The following is a 12,080-nucleotide window of genomic DNA, read 5'->3' as shown; positions in this document are numbered from 1 at the left end:
AACTTATGCTCAAGAATTGTGAGATGCTTGCAGTGGATATCCTTGTACTGCAGTGTGACACTCTAACAGCTGCGAATATTTACTTTTCTGCTGACGTTCATGGGATGGATTGCTTGGATGTTTTATTGTGCAATAACTCCAACGTGGTTTTTGCGGGAGACCTCATTTCACATCATGCAATATGGGGTTTCTGCACAGATGTCAGTTGGCAAGTACTTTGGTGTTGGATATCTGCAAATGATGTGCATTGTTACAACAGCAGTGCCATAACTTGTATGTGGGCTCATTTGCGTTCAGCGGTTGATTTGACTTTCACTGTTAATGGGGTTGGGATATCTTCATGGTCGCCAGTTGACTGTGGTACGTCGAGTGATCACTACTCGGTAAGTTTCATTACAGTGTGAAGCCCCCTTAGGGTGACCGGTTCAACTCAAAAATTCGTTAGCACTGTACAGTTGAAGAAATTGCTAGGTCAAACGCTTTCCTCTGTAGAGTCCTCAGTTAGCTCAAACCGAAGGCAGAAGGAGTTCTCAGCTAGCTCTAGTTACATTGGATATTGCAAAGGCATACGACAGTGTAAAACACAGTATTTTGCTTCATAAACTAGCTGACCTCAAAGCTCCTTCGCAACTACTTGCATAGATAAAAGAGTTCTTCAATGATAGACATTTCTTTTGCAATGGTGGCTATTACAATGTCAACGCATACGCTTGGTTGAGGGGCATGCCTCAAGGTTCAGTGCTCTCACCGTTACTGTTTGATATATTCATATGCGAGATATTCCTGCCCGCCTGGCTGTCAAGGCCTAAGTGTACATAGACGAAATTGCATTTTTCGCTTCTGTGAAGGACGTCCACACTCTGTTTTGGATGTTGCAAGCGTACCTCAATGCTGGAAGCCTGGCTGTGGCCTAGGTCACCTTTAATTGTTAATAAGAGTGCCCTCCTTGTTTTCCCATCAGCATCCCCCCTTTACATCTCCTTGCTGTATCGCAATACCCAAATCCCACAAGTTGATAGTCTATAAAATACCTGGGTATTACCTACGATCTGCAGTTAGACTGGTGACTACAAATAAAAAAAAGTACTCAAAGGTGAGTACGTCCTTGGCAGGTTGGTGAGAATCAGCCACAAAAATTCCGCATGTACCATGACACTTCGCTCTTTTTTTTTTTATAAATCTTATGTAAGGCCACTACTTGAGTCTGGCTTTGTTCTTTTTTCTGGTTGTCCAAGGTGCAAGCTTCAACCTTTGATTCTTTTAGAGAGACATGATCTGCATCTTTTCCTTGGATGACCAAAAACTGTGGCCACCCAGACAACACTGAAATATCCTGAGGACATACTGAGGATGTTTTTTTGAGGACATTCTTTATCCTCAGGACATCCTCAAATGGTCCTCAAGATGTACTAGAAAGGTCCTCATGTCCGGCCTCAGGACATCCTCAGAATAGCCTCAAAAGGACAATTTCTGATGTTTTGAGTACATTCTGAGGAGGTTATAACTGGTCAAGCTGCATAAAAAAACGCGAAAATTTTGTGCAAATAATTTATTCATTAAATTCCTCAGCTGCTTGCTGCCATTTGGTGTTATCTCGGTGTGCTTCACGGGCTCCTTTACTGCTCTTCTGAGCTGCGACTGTCTTCTGTGGTGCCTACAGAAATAGAGATGGAAAATCAGAGATAGAATATGCATTTATGAGGACACACATTTACAAAACCAAAACAAACATAGTAGAGCACCGGAGCACAGGCAAATCATGTTATTATTTTGCATGTTGTGCATCCAAAAAGGAAATAATTCATGCAAATAATAAATACTTGCACATAAGTAAAGTGTATATTTGGGAAGAAAGGCACACAAACATCCAGCCATATCAAGGTGTGTTGTTGGGCAAGCTGGTGAGATATTCAGAGGGAAAACAGTGCAAAAGAAAACACACAGGACAAGAAAGACAAACTCGAGCGCTGACTAACAACTGAGTGTATTTCGTGCGAGAGCGAAATAAATACTTGGAAAAAATGACAAATGCGCAGGGGCAGGAAAGGAAAAAAATCAGCCATAGGTGAACTGGTCAGTCGATCATTTCGTTAAGCTATTCACTCCCTTCCTCTTTACATTTATGTTTTCATAAAAGGACTCCGCACCAAAACAGGCAGCAAACAATACAAGACAAGCGCTTGTTCCTTCTCTCTTACTGCATGCTGTCTGTTTTGGCACTAGGTCCTTTTACGAAAATATGCACCAACTAGCCCCTCAGCAAGCATTACATTTCTCTTTCACACATTTCCTAAAGTAAATAGAGAATTTCTAGTCTTTTGTGTACAAATGCCCCACTGACATGAACCAGAAAACTGAGAAAACCCTCAGTAAAATTTAATAAAATCCCGCCAATAATTCTGTAGCACACATAAATAGTACTGGCCAAGTTGAAATGCAATGATGAGAGATACTGCTTGAAAGCATCCATTTGGAGTTGGAAAAAGATAACATGCCACCCGCCATAGAAAAAGCCTTCAGCTTCTGCCACTGTGGCATAAACTCATGGTTTATACAGTCAGTTATGCTGATATTTCTGAATGAAAGAGGGGAAAAATAATGGCATCGCGTTTAAAAAAGAGTTTCAAAGCTTTGTGTGAAACATTCTCTAGTGGCCAGGCACGCAGACTAGACAGTTGTGATGCTCTATATATGCCAAGCATTGATGATCGGCATGGAGAGGAGTACAGGTCCTCGAGCTGAATGAACTTTCTTCCTAAACGCAAGGTGCTCCAGTTGGCAGATGTGCAAAGTTCTCGATGACAATTATAGATCCATCTTGCAGAATGCAGCAGCTGTCCTCTTGCCAGGGGCAAGGACTACACTGCCTGGCAGCTTCACTTTTTTGAACTGAGGCCCTTGACATGGAGCAATAAGGGGCCCAGACTCATGTTGTCCAGTGAGCAGTGGGAAGTTTGGCATCTGCTGAGCCTCCTTCAGTACAGCTCCTTGCTGTGATAGTCTGTTAGAGAGCTGCTCAAGTGGTCGCTCTGGTTTTCGGAGCAGTCTTTTCAGAGCAAACATGTGGTTCTCAAATGGGAACGCACTCCATGAATCCAATGGCCCCAGGTGCTCAACATCGGATGCCAGATGGCATAGTCCATGCACATTGTGCGAAGCATGCTCCTTGCCATATATCTTCGTAAAGCCTTTAACAAAATGGTTCAGAAGCTGCCCTGCATACTGCACTTCACTTTTTGTGCCATTAGGCATTGAAAGAATGGTAATAGCAACATGCAAAGCTAGAAAATTCTCATACATCTGTGATGGAAGAAGCGATGACAGGAGCACGGGTCCCCCATACAGCAAAAAGAAACGAAACTCTGTGGCCTTCCAGCGATCCAGATCTGTGAGGCTACGAGGCTTTCGGTTAAGTTCACAAGGAACAAACGGTGCGGCCTTGACATTTCTCACTGACAGTTCAATGCGGACTTTGCTGCCAAGCCTTATAGCTTTCGGGCCACGGAACCACAATACAAGCAATTTGTGCACCACGCCTAGGCAAACGAGGTGCATATAATCTAGCGGGACATCCCTCACAATGTCTATTGGCAGCTGCTCTACAATACTGCTTCCAGTATGATACTGCTCCTGCGACCTCTGCCTAAAACTGCAGTCAGTTCTCAGCTCACTGCTAATGTTTGGAAAACAGACTCTTCCTTCAATGTACGCACCCTTAACAGTGCACTTCGTGCAGCTGTAATAGCCCGTGTGGTTTTTGACTCACAAAACAAATGCCTTTGCAGGCGCATCACACACAATGGCTTTTAGCTTTACAGGTATTGTGAAAGCTTCAACAGCAATTCCTGTAGATAAAAGAACATTTAGCTCTTCAACAAAGCTGTATAGGAACTCATTTGCATCTCTCGGCTTGCTGTCACCGAAGAAAACACTCGTCACAAATGGTGCCGCATGCTTGAGGTTGCTTATGCGGCCGAGAATTGTCCAAAACTGGCCTCTAGAACTTTTCGATAATGGTAGGCCATCAATATGAAAAGTCATATTCAGTTCCGGCGGCAGGTCTCGACACTGTCCCAGGATTTCCCGTATTCCTGCTTCTACACCGAAGTGGCGGTACTGGCCTTCCGAAATTTCGGAAAGTTCATTCGATTTTTTCGGTGTCTGTAGCAGCGCTCTCGCCGATGATGGGAGAGAAGAAAAACACTTGTGGCTGCGGAGCACTTTCAAAAGTGACGTGACAGCAGCATGCGATGACCCAGACTCCACTGCCCAAGTTTGAAGCTGGTGGCGGAAAGTCGCTACGTCCTCGTCAGCGCGTTCATGATCGGCTTCGTAATCAAACCTGCCGTCAACCTGAGGACAAAGGTCCTGATCGGAGCTTAAATCTACAAAAACCGATGAGGTCCCAGCTTCAGCATCTTGAATTGTGAGGTCTGGGGTCGGCACATCCTCAGTATCGGGCACAAAACGTTCGGTCACACACACATCACGCTGAAGCTGGCTGCACTGTTCTGACAATGGATCAGCACCAGCTTCGGCACACGCGGGGAGCTGCAGGCTAACGTCAACCCGTCTTTTCCTAGTGCGGCGAAACTTTCGCGCACGACTTTCCGTTGACATCGTGCAAATCTAAAAGGCGTCACTCACTTTTCTGAGAGGCATCCATCGCGGAATAACACGCACGTGCGAGTAGCGTGCGTGCTTCGCCGTCACGGTGATCGATCACGACGTTGCGGATGCAGGCTTGGCTTGGCTTAAACGAGAAGCGGCAACACACGGTAATGATGATGTTGATCGTGCGATGCGATGTTAAGAGGCAATAAATATTGCGGAACGATTGACTTTGTGAAAAAGAACATTTTTTACTGAAATAAAAAACACTGTAATTTGCCTACCCAGCAACACACAGACGGGCCCCCGGATTCAAGCCCGCTTTCCGTGATCGGGCTAAAATCGTGCTCCTTCGCCAAAGGAAAAGCTAGCGGCATTGCGTACAACACGTAGCCTTGCATGAAGGAAAACGATTTGCAGAAGCTTTAATTGTGCGCGATAGCGTCGTCACATGAAAAAACGGCAATCACAACTACGGTAGACCAGAACTCATCGATTTTCTCAGGACATGAACCAGCAGCGATGCGGGTGGCTGAATACGGCGTTGCACGAGCCTTACCGAAACCGCACCTCAAGCTTTTTTCTCTGTCGTTGGCACGCAGCAAGCGTTCTCTGGGCTGCAGTTAGAACAATCGTGCATGTGCGGTAGTCACCTAAAGGCGGTGGTTTCTCTCGTTTCCGCGTGCAGCAATTTGCGGTCTAAGCGCGCTGTCGTTGAAAAAAACTGCATGCATACTGTCAATGGGATAAAACTTCAGAGCGCCGTCGCAGTAATGCATCACAAATAAAACTTAATGGAAGTAAATGCTTAGAAATCAAATTTCACACACACACACACAAGCATTATTTTTCTGATAATTTTCATGCATGCGTGTTCACAAACATGTCCTCAAAATGACATTTTGAGGACCACGAAGCCGCTGGTATGACCTGAGAACATCATTCTGCGAACGTTCTGAGGACAATCCAACCTGGGACATTATGAGGACATATTGAGGATGTTTTAGAGGCCCCGAGGACGTTTGGACCATTTGAGGACGTCCTCAGGATGTTTGGTGTTGTCTGGGCAATGCTGTGCTGCTCTTGGAGGTGCGAATACCTGGTTTAAACTCATGGTTTCAGCTTCTTACTCTGCAAACTTTCCTTAGAGCTTTAAAGCCTATTCCAGGATTGGCTAGCCCCACATATTTATGATATTCCCGGCTCTGTTCTCCTGTAGTATTTGGCCTAGCTATAAGCTCCCTCAGATTAGGTTCACAAATTCTCTCCTATCAAAAATTTTCATCACATTCAGTTTTGTAAAAAGGTTCACAACCTGTGGACCAATGCTGGTTTTACTTTGAGAACACCCTCCTAAGAATTAAATGCAAAGAATTTTCCTGCAAATGTTTTAAATGGGCTTATAGAAGAGTGTCTGGACAAATTTCCTGCTCATACTGTAATTTTCACAGATGCCTTTCAAGAAAAGGAAACGGTAGCTATTAGCTCTAGATTGCACTTATTCGTTTCGGGCCCCTGATTATACACCTATATTTGCTGTTGATCTTCTAGTGATTCAGTTGGCCCTAGATAAGGTCCCTTGCACCGTTACTAATGTCATAATACTTGCTGACAGCCTTTCTGTCCTGACTGCACTCGAATGCTCGAGGGACGCTCTTCTGGGCCATTCTCTAAGATTTTTCATTCCACTACATGTTAAAGAAGTGGGCTTTCACTGGATACCTGGACACTGCGGCAAAACAAAATCTGCCCTTTGTGGGCCTCTGGTACCATTTACTCCAAACACTGTGCATTGACAACAGCCTGCTTCCAATGATTCCTGCATCTGCATTCCTTCAGTCATGAACCTCTCCTTGCTGCAGCAGATTTTCAACATTCCCTTGGAGTGTGCGCTTATGTTGTTCATGGCAGTGCGAGGTGTCTATGAAGTGGGATTCCAAACGGCCCCACTTGTTTTCAAGTGGTGCCACTTCAAAGCAAGTGGTCCCACTTCAAAACAAGTGGTCTCGCTATGTGGTCTTGTGGTCTCACTATGCAGATGTTGTTGAGCATCTGTGCAGGCTATTGCGACACTACGTTGCTTTCGCTTGGGACTCTGAGGCACCTGAAGGCTTTCATGAAGTGAAGCAACTACTTTCAACTTGTGAGGCAATGCACTTGTTTGATCCGGCTCTACCAGTGCCCGTGGCCATGGATGCTTCAGAGCATGGACTTTCTTTCCTTCTTTCTTTCTTTATCTCTTTCTTTCTTTCTTTTCATTTCAGATACTACAAAACGTTTGCAAAAACTGCTGGGCCAATAGTTGAAGCTAGTATAGGCCCAATGTACACATCTGTTATTACAACAGAAGATGCCAACATGAAACTTGGTTGTAAATGATCTGTGAACAAAGCAACAGCAAACAAATTAACACTCAACAGCAGACATAAAAAGATTGACAAACATAACCCTCAACCTTCGAAAAGTAGAACTTATTAGCAAACAGGAAAATGTTAGCCATTTTGATATCAAGTGGTACACTATTCCATATTTTCGCCCCGCAATATTGAATTAGGTGCTGACCATAGGCGTTTCGAGATACAGGGTAATTAAAATTAATATTGCTTGCATTTCTAGTATTCCTGTTAGGCAACAGAAAAATATTAATTGCGGGTAATTATTTTTTATAATGTTATTTACTACCATTTCGATTCTCATTTTATATAACAAAGGAAACTGCAAAATCTGTAACCTATTGAACAAAGGAGCACTGGGCTGATACCTGTTCGAGTGTATTATTATTCGCAGTGCTCTTTTCTGCAAAGAGATAATTTGTTGAATCTAAGATCTGTGTGTACTAGCCCATGACTCGCAGCAGTAGGTCCAATGACAATGAGGAAGAGAAAAATAAATGATCTCCAGCACAGATATTTCCCCCGTGTTCTATATAGAATGTAACAAGCTGAAGCAAGCTTGGAGCACAGGGGATCGATATGTTTGTGCCAATTAAGGTTCTAATCTAAGATTACGCCGAGCAATTTAATGGCGTCAACTTGCTCAATTAATACGTTATCGAGGCAAATATGTAATCGTGTATCTGTGATGTGTTTTGCCTTGACCTAAACAGGATGTACGTTGTTTTCATAGCATTTATTTTCAGCTTGTTAGCCTTAAACCATGCAGAGATGTTACTTGACTAGCGTGTCTTAGCCTCAATTTCAGTTAGTGTTGCCTGTAAAAACTATTGCAGTGTCATCAGCGTACATCACCGTTTTGAATTCTGCAAACAGAAACGAAAATTGTTAACATAAATAGAAAACAGCACAGGGCCTAGGACTGACCCCTGGGGGCACTCCAGCACAGACAGGCTGTTGAGATTATTTTAAGTGTTTTATGTGGACAAATTGTTTTCTGTTAGTAGCGTAGCTTGTAAAAAAAATCAAGGACAAATTATTTTTTGTTAGTAGTGTAGCTTGTAAAAAAATCAAGAGTGGAATGCCTAAAACCATAGTGCTCTAGCTTCTGAATTAAAATGTTATGACTGACAGTATCAAATGCTTTCTTTAAGTCGAGGAACAAGGCTACAGATATTTCATTATTATGCAAAGATGAACATACTCTTGATCGAGACAATGCCATTACTGCTGTAGATGTAGACCTCTTATTACTGTAGCCTTATTGGCAGTGAGATATGATTCTAGTTCTCTCCAAGTAGTCATTTAGTTGCTTTGCGACAAGTTTTTCGAACACAGTGTTAATGATACTCAAAACCGAGATTGGACGGTAACTGCCTGGATCATTGCTATCCTTTTTTGTAAACTGGTATAGCTCCAGCAATCTTCAAAATATTTGGATAAATACCTTCGTAAATTGTGTGATTCATTTTTGTTGCCAAGAATGGTGCAAGATAGTGAATGTTCTCTTTTAATGCTCTCACAGTAATCCCGTCATGTCCGGTTGCCTTGTTTGCGGCGAGAGTTTTCACGATTGCTGTGATGTTGCAATCGGCAATGGCTTGCGGTAAGAGCTAGGTGTCATGAACACGTGGGTCATTAACAGAGCACGGTAGATTAGGGATATGAGCGGCAAGCTCAGGGCCAATGTTTGTGAAGTAATTATCAAACTTATCAACTGTGTTTTCATCAATGTGTTCAGGAACTATGTGCTGTTTTAATTGTCGACCAATTACGCTATTTACCACATCCTAGATTTTACAGGAGTTTCCTTGTGCTTTCTCTATTAGCATACAGTTGTATTCTTTCTTTCTAATCTGTATTAATGCCACTCCATAGTTTCTGGAGGATCTGAACTTGTTTGAATAATAAATGTTTTCTTTTTGACGTTTCAACTTATGGTACCATTTATCCTTCTCTTGTACAGCCTCAAGTATGTTCTGATTCATCCACAGGAACAAAGATTGTTCGTACCTACGGGTAGTGTATAATGTGCATTTCGATATCAAATACTCAAGAGCCTCAACAAAATTTTCAAATTCAGTGTGAACATTGGTATGATATGTGCTGCTGAAATCTAAATTGGATATTTCCTCCTGCAAGAGTTGATAATTAAATCACACAATTGGTGCAGAACTCATTCAAGCTGTTTTGTAACAAAAATGCAATGGAGACCTGCGTACTGCTGCATTCGCATCTCAACTCTTCCAGGCTGAGTGTAAACACCCTGCCGTACAGAAGGGAGCACTTGCGTGTGTATGGGCATATGAATATTGGTATTACTTTTTATGCGGGAGGAAGTTCGAATTGAAGCAGGTCATGAAGCACAGTTCACCCTACTTTCATCACATGGAACAAGTCGTTGATCGACACGTAATGCAAGATTGTCTGCACACCTGCTGTACTATGACTTCGATGTGCATTACCATCACGGATGCGAAAATGTACGGTGGCAGATGCGCTGTCACGCTTACCACTGCCTGCATTACAGGAACAAGAAGAAGAGATTGGAAGAGATTGTCTCCGTCGTTTCATTATGTATCACTAAAGAACAATTGCAGGAAGCTGTACAAGCAGACCCAGTGCTGCAACATGTAATTTTGTACATAACAACCAAGTGGCCTGCTAAAAGTGCCCTCTGCTCTGAGCTGTTGCCATTCTTCAATGTATGGGAAAAGGTGGCAGTAATGGAAAATCTGTTCTTACAAGATGAGTAAGAACATTGATGCCAGCTTAGCTGACAGCTGAAAATGAGTCACGCTGCGATATTGTTCAAACAAAACAGAGACTATGCAACCAGTACTGGTGGCCAGGACGTGATAAACAGGTGGAGGACCTTGTTCACTCTCGCCATGGCGCGAGTGAGCATTTGTACATTTGCAAATGTGCACATTTGCTAAGCTGCAGATAAATCTGTTAAGCCATCGGTGGCATGGCTACAGCCAATTTCACTACCAGAACATGCCCAGCAGAAATTTCCACATTGTTGGTCTATTTGCAAGGCTAAGGATCGAAGGTTGCAAGTTTGCACTGACCGTGACTGACTTCTACTCCATGTGGCCAGAGGTCTGCTTTGTTAGAAACGTAACCTCCGAGAGTGTTAAGCTTCTAACTGCGATTTTCAGTCATGAAGGATACTGTGATGAGGTACTGACTGATCATGGGCTATAGCTTACATCTGAAAATTTTGAAGACTTCCTTCAGCAACAGGAATCAAGCACACTTGCTCATCTGTTTACCACTCCCAGAGTAACAGGCAGGTAGAGCTCTCCAACAGAGTACTCAAGGACTTTGTCCAACTTGCAGCAATGGAACAGCGTTCTCTTGTGACTGCAATATTGGAGTACATGGCTGTTTACTGCAGCGCGCCTCATGCGACAACTGGAACTGCACCAGCTGTATTGCTGCACAGTTTCACTGCAAGAACTATGATGGATATTGTTGGTTGCCCGAGTACAGGGTTCTCCAATCCAGGACCACAACTGACAAAGCTCCAGGAAGGAGTGAGAAGCAAAACAGCATTTCAGCGAGAAGTACGCTGACAGAAAGAGGGGGCAAAGACTCCATCCTTTTGTCGTGATGACTGTGTGGGTGAAAAAGTCTCTCATTGCTTATAAGGGTGATCTGGTCTACAGCAAGGCATTGAAGGTTGTGGGACAGAAGGGGCCTGGTTCATTGCTCCTTGAAGGTCACCATACATGGAACGCATCCAAGTTGTGTCAGGTGCCGGAGACATCGGCCTGATAAACGCGTTGCAAACAGGTATGCATGTCAACTCTCCCAGTGGGTATTCCTGGGAAGCCCTTCCAACTTCCAAGGACTGGATGAAGATAGCGCAACAGGCTGAGAGTTTGGAAGCTGAAGATGTGGCATCAGAACACGCAGGAAAAGGTGAAGTCCAGTAGCCAGACAGGTGTCCACTCGAGTATCACGACCGCCTACATGATTGAATGATTATGTTGTGAAATAGGAGTTTCATTCTTAGCATTGTCTAATTTTTTTAAAGGGGGAAGAATTAATATGTGTACATGACGAAGAAAAATAAAAGAGAAGCGGGTACAAGATGGTGATGCCATAGCATCATGCATCCGGTTCGTCATTTGATCGTCGACTTGCTATACAGCACAGCACATTATGCACGGCGGCGTCTAAGCAGGAATCAACTTTTTCCCCTAGTATCACAGTTGTGGACAAAGTTCTTGGGGTTCATTCTGCAGATTGTTCACTGATGCTTGCAATAAAAAATTACTTGTCAAATTTGTAATGCCGTTTTTCTTTTGCACAGTTATTTTCCTGTCACAGTTACCTTTGTGAATAATACATCCGTAATGTTTTGTAAAGACCACTCACTGGAGTGTTCTTTTGAAAAAGTGCGTACTGTCTTTTGAGCACAAAATGTGCCTAAATGCATAAATATCACCTGAAAGCCACATAACACGTCAATAATCATACTGAATTTCCTTTGGGGAAACTAGTAGCATAGCAAGTAATTTGGCTGAATGGTGACTTTTTGGTTAGCTGTGATGAATTGATAACACTCAGCAACAGACCATTAGGTGTCGAATTAACCTGTGATATTATGGATCTTGCAATACAATTACTTGAAATAGAGTAAAAAAATTTCATGACAACTTCTAGAATGCCATAAAGCCAAACCCCTACCTGGACATAAGCGCTTTGAATGCCTACAGCACACCAGCCCCCAAGTCTCAATGTGCTCATCTACTCAAAATTTTTGTAGCAGTGTTGACCTATATGGACATTACTTCTCCTCCATTAGGTGCATTGCACAGTACAAAAACACAAAGTAATCATCACCTCCATTTCAATGAAATTGTAATGAATACATCTTACAGTGTGCATTCACTGCTTTCATCTGCGCTCAGTCATTATCAAGAGGTCTAGTTCATCTTAACCAACACTAGCAAGCCTGATTCTAATTTTAAAATTTGGGGATGATTCATCTACACTCAATCATCACCACATCTCATTATTGAGCACTGCTTTAAACTTCAGAGCATGGCATACATATGCAAA

The 12,080-nt window shown here is 43.1% G+C and overlaps 1 pseudogene; it reads right to left on the bottom strand.

Moving 5' to 3' along the window:
• Nucleotides 1–2,691: 2,691 nt before the first annotated feature.
• On the bottom strand, nucleotides 2,692–4,641 carry LOC144094195 (uncharacterized; annotated as a pseudogene).
• Nucleotides 4,642–12,080: the final 7,439 nt, after the last annotated feature.

The sequence above is a fragment of the Amblyomma americanum genome, chromosome 6 (assembly GCF_052857255.1).
Source record: "Amblyomma americanum isolate KBUSLIRL-KWMA chromosome 6, ASM5285725v1, whole genome shotgun sequence".
Lineage (NCBI taxonomy): Eukaryota > Metazoa > Arthropoda > Arachnida > Ixodida > Ixodidae > Amblyomma > Amblyomma americanum.
The sequence above is the reverse complement of the archived record's forward strand: the minus strand, read 5'-3'. Positions and strand labels throughout refer to the sequence as shown.